The sequence below is a fragment of the Pinus tabuliformis genome, chromosome 2_2, assembly GCF_031772625.1.
Source record: "Pinus tabuliformis cultivar Carrire ecotype Pingquan chromosome 2_2, CPIR1, whole genome shotgun sequence".
Lineage (NCBI taxonomy): Eukaryota > Viridiplantae > Streptophyta > Pinopsida > Pinales > Pinaceae > Pinus > Pinus tabuliformis.
In genome coordinates, this window is record NC_142300.1 from 319930966 (window position 1) to 319936734 (window position 5769).

At 33.0% G+C, this 5769-nt stretch overlaps 1 non-coding gene across 1 annotated transcript; it reads right to left on the bottom strand.

The window, feature by feature from the left end:
* Positions 1-393: 393 nt before the first annotated feature.
* Positions 394-467, bottom strand: TRNAP-UGG (transfer RNA proline (anticodon UGG)). Its single transcript has one exon. It is a non-coding gene; the product is annotated as a tRNA-Pro (tRNA).
* Positions 468-5769: the final 5302 nt, after the last annotated feature.

Sequence of the window (5769 nt, forward strand, 5' to 3'; positions counted from 1 at the left end):
TATTCACAATACCGACGTGGTGATCAATTGGATATTTGATCCTGGAATATCCTCCAATTTCATTGGCCTCCTACTTTTCCTAGGAGGTCAGATTCCATTGCTCGTTCCAGTTGGAATGAATTATCGATAATTTTGAGGGTTGGATTTGATAGGAACAGAATCACGCTCTGTAGGATTTGAACCTATGGCATCAGGTTTTGGAGACCTACGTTCTACCGAACTGAACTAAGAGCGCTTTCTTTAATATTCAGAGATGAAGGAAAAATACCTTTTGTTGATACTCTTAGAGCAAAACACTTTCGCATCTGATACGATTCAATTATTTGATGTTCCCGTCGAATCGATATCAAATGATCTTTCATTCCTTTCTTTCCATAGAAAAGAAGGGAAAGGTAGGGATGACAGGATTTGAACCTGCGACATTTTGTACCCAAAACAAACACGCTACCAAGCTGCGCTACATCCCTTCTAATCATTAGACAATGTTATTTTAATTTTATTTTATAGAATTCGAAATATGTTTCCCACATTTTTCCACCTTCATTTCTCTTCGGTCTCGTGAGTGAAAAGACTTTATACATGTAAGGTCTATTATCTAGAATATCACTATTAATTATGGTGATGAAACATCTTTTTCCTTTTCTATAAATAGGACCACAGCCCGGATCACATTATATATATATTCATCAGTTCCGAGTTTTCTCTAGGATTCATAACTATACTATTGATACGGTTGAATCACTTACACATTATGATCAATAAGGAGAATTTACAATGCAAGATCTAAAGACCTATCTTTCCACAGCGCCTGTGTTAGCTATTTTATGCGTCAGTTTTTTAGCCGCCCTATTGATAGAAATCAATCGTTTTTTTCCAGATGCTCTTTTTCTTTCTCTTTCCTTTTTTTAATTTTTTTCTTAAAGCCAAGGGAAAAAAGATTGTGCTAGATTGACTTATCCTACCTCTTGGAGAAATTAGTGCATTCAGCCACAAAAAGGATCTAAGTTTAGGACTGGAAGGGGGTAGAATTCAAGTAGAAATATCGATCTAAAGATTCTTTCCACATTAAATTTTGTAAGTAAAACTGAAAACTCACTCCTGATCAATCATTTTTTTACTTTCAAATGTTTCACCGTAGGATCTCCGGCTATCAACTTCTATCCCTTTTTCCCTTTTTATTTTTGAGGTCGAAAAGCAAAACCAATATTCAGAGTAAGTTTATGGCCAAGAGCGGAGATATAAGAGTAACAATTACTTTGGAGTGCACTAGTTGTACCCAAGATAGTGTTTATAAAAGATTCCCGGGGATTTCTAGATATACGACTCGGAAAAATCGACGCAATACACCTATTCGATTGGAATCAAATAAATTTTGTCCCTATTGTTACAAGCATACCATTCATGGAGAGATAAAAAAAAGAGATTAAACGTACTACCCATGGATAGGAATAAATCACAGATATAAAAAGAAATGGTATTTCAACAAGATCTTTAATGGAACAATATTTTAAAAAGATTTGGAATAAATAGTATTCAAAAGGTTCATGAAACAAACTATGGATAAACCCAAGCAATCTTTTCGTAGACATTTGAAACCAATTCGCAGACGTTTTAAACCAATTCGTAGATATTTGAAACCAATTCGTAGACATTTGTCACCTATTAGGTCGGGAGATCGGATCGATTATAAAAATATGAGCCTAATTAGTCGATTTATTAGTGAGCAAGGAAAAATATTATCCGGCCGAGTGAATAGATTAACTTCAAAACAACAACGTCTAATGACTAACGCTATTAAACGAGCTCGTATTCTATCTTTGTTACCTTTTCTTTATTGATTTATTTATTTTGAGAAGAATCTTCGGCGAAAATCACATAGAAATATTTTTTCCGACGCGTTTCGAACCAACTAGTGTGGTTCATCGTCAGGACAAGTTGAATGAGCAAATCTTGCTATGCATTATAAATAGATCGGGCAGAATGTCCAATGACCAAATTTCCAGATCGGGTAACGGTTAAAATGATAACAGCTATATTGACCAGGGAACGGCTAGTTAGACCATGAAGGACATAATTCATTTAATTAAGAAAGTTCAATTATTAATTTCTTAATAAATGGACCATTTTTATAGTTGCAAATATATGCTAGAATAAGCGAGCTAATATATTATAATTATAAAATAAATCAAGTCATAGAGAATAGTTGATTATATTTTAATTAAATATAAGTTAATTATATTTTAAATAAAATATAAGTTAAGGGACATTTAAAACTTAAATTAAGAAATTAAATGAATAAATTAATTGGTTATCAAAGATGCTTATAAATATTAGTTAGTTGAATAAGTTAAAAATAGAATAATCTAAAAATAGCTATTGCTATTTTAAAATAAAAGCTAGAGGACCTATATTTATGAATATATATTAAAATAAATAGATTAGTATCATATTTGAAGTCAAAGAGTATCCCTATAAAAATATTAGAGAGATTACAATATAGATTATTAAGGGTAAAAAAATTAAAAATAAAAAATAAAATAAATAAGTAAATAAAAATAAAAATAAAAATAAAAATAAAAATAAATAAATAAATTAAATAATAATAATAAAAAATAATAATAATAAAATCAAATAAATAAATCAAAACAAATCAAATCAAATAAAAATATTAATATTAGTTTAAAAGTCAAAGGGATTTAAATATTAGAGAAATCAAGAATTCGAATAATAATAATAATAATAAAGGGAGAAAGTGACTAGGAGGAGAGGGCTGGGACCCGACAACTACTGATTTTCCAGCCATCCTCTCTATTAAGATTGTTCGGCCTTTTTTCAATCTCAAGGGCTTCCCTAAATTTTCGATGATGGAATTGCGACACTCTAGCAATCACACTAGCTTCTTCGATGCAGACATGATGATTCGTTTTCTCCACATGCTTTGCTAAAGCGAAAGACTTGGTTCTCATATGCTTGAGGTCAGTTGTGTGCTCACTAATCCTTTGGTTAATGGAGCGACTAGTCTCACCGATATAGGGGCTCCCACAAGAACAAGGAATAATATAAACCCCTTTCATGTCCTGGGGGTCGATAGGATCCTTCACAGATTTGAGGGACTTATGAATGGTGTTAAGAGGTCTAAAGGTTGCGGGGACATTATGCTTCTTAAGAACCCTCACAATCCTATCCGTGGTCCCTTGGACATAAGGCAGATGTACACCAGGAATCCGATCCTTAGGTTCTTTTCTGGATAAAACAATGTAAACTTTGAAACGGGAACTATAAACTCAAAACGGGAACTCTGGCCCAAAAACCCCAAAAAAACCACAAAAACAGTGCTCAAAATGAAAAGTGTGTATACTGGAACAATGTTTTTTTTTTTAGGTGTCAATTTTGCGGTTGTTTTAAAAATGGCAGTGACTACGAAATTTTCTACGAAATTTTCCTGCAAAATATAGCTTCAGAACGAAAGTGTTGATACTGGAATAATGATTTTTTTTTTAGGGTCAATTTTCATACTTTTTAAACAATGCTAATAAAACCAATTTTTTATGTCTCAAACAAAGTTAAATTTTAAGGAAAAACACATTAATGTTTCTGGTAGAATATCATTTTTCTTTCCTAAGTATAAATTTAACATGTTTTCAACCACAAAACTAAAAAAACATGACATTATGAACAAATTATATCACTGAATGAATTCAAAAGTCTTTATTTGTACACTGAATAAAACAGACATTATATCTCTAATTTGATATTGCATTGTAGATATTTAAACAATAAAATTTATCATACTTAAGACATAATCCAACAACATAAAAATGCTTCATAACTTCTCATTTAACAAAATATGGAAAACATTAATTTTATTTGAAGGTACGATGCATACATCAGTTATATAAACTGTCTTAAACAATTATTCAAAATCACTCATATTTTCTTGCACACCATTAGAATTCACATCTTCAGATGAGTGACTGGATGCTGACGAAGATGTTCCATATTCTTCTCTGTCATCAACTAGTGCCCCATCTGAGTCCACATGCATGCCCAAGATTCCAGGTTTCAAAAGTCTTCTAGATCTACGACTGGTTTCAGCAGAGTCCCATGTCAACATTGTTCCTTCTGGTAACAACCTTTTCAGAATCTCTGTCGTCTTGAAGCGAAGAGTTCCTCTCTTTGTTAAATTGAAGTCATAAACAAGTATGTCAACATCCTTCAATTGTAATATGTCTGTGCGGCGGCGATTTATATTTGTACCCTTTCTTTTTCTTTTTCCACCATTTTTTTTGTCAACTACCATCTCTGGCTTATACACACCATTGAATGGGTGTGTATTTGTGGCATACCAATGTACTTCAACACCTGTAACATCCTCATTTTCTGTAAAGACCTTTATAACTTTAGCAACCCAAAATGGATAGCCATTGGGATCTCCATCTGCTAGCACTGCAATCATGCAACCCTCCTTAATATCCTGTACTGAACCCCTATAAAGGTCTTCCATGGCTTCACGTTGTGCACGAGATCTTCTGGAACCTATATACATCTCTCTTTCCTCTGCCTGTGAAGAATTAATAATACCTTGAGATTGTTGCTGTTCAACAATGTTTACTTCCTCATGTTCATTCGACACATTTTGTGGCCAAATAAATGGATTTTTCAAAGGTATATCTTCATTTATTGTTGTCGAAATGAGATCACTTTGATTATTGAAAAACGACTCCCACCAAACTGAATCAGCAATGTCAAAGTACTCATATGTATATCTAATACATTTTTTAATTTCTTCCAGGCAATCAGAATAATTTATAGCCCTTTTCTGTCTACGTGCATTCTGAACTTCACCAACTGATTGTAATGACAATATTTTTGATGCAAATATTGGATGATCTGGAATGAACTTCAAAAATTGCAATCCTGATGACGGTGCCCACTCTGTAGTAGTTGAATACTTCTTGCCCCATATTAGTGTTTTCCCATCAATTTTTTTGATACGAAATTGATGTTGGAAGCTAATGTCATTAAGTTGTTCAATGCATTTCCCCTCACCATATGATCCCAGAATGAACCTTCGCATGTCAACAGTTTCTTCCAACACTTCAAAAGCAGGCTCTGGCATGTATGATTTCTTAATACATTCAATTAGTGATGGCAAGCTCCCAACTTCCTTCCTCCTCAATGTGTCTGAAAAACGACTGAACATCTGATCAATATGGTCATGAGTGTGCCCAACAAGAAGGAAACCAACCTTTACCTTTTGAAAAATTCTCAATTCAACAAGCATGTTCAGATACCCAAAAACAATCTGATTTTTGTTTTCACGGCAAGTGTTGTCCAATTGTAGATACAAAACTTCAGGAAGATTACCAGACCAATGAGAAATCACATCATGAATTATGGTTATGGTCATATTTGCATCATTATGAATATTTGGAGCTGTGAAGTACACCCTTGGCAACATTTTCCCATTGAAGACCATGCAACCGACCAAGTGAAACTGAATAAAATTTTCCTCTTGTAGATTTTTGGGTGTGCGAACAAAATGTGGTAAAAGTGTTTTCTTCTGGTCCATACCATCAATTATCAAACCCAAATATCTATTTGGATTATCATAACACTTCTTTCGATGCTTGTACAACTTCTTCCTTTCATTTGTTTGTTGTTCGCGATGCTCCTGAAGTTCTTTGACAATTAAATCTACACAACATAAAAGAAATTCATTAAGAAATATGTTTTCATAGTTGATGACTATACAATTTTAAAAGTAAA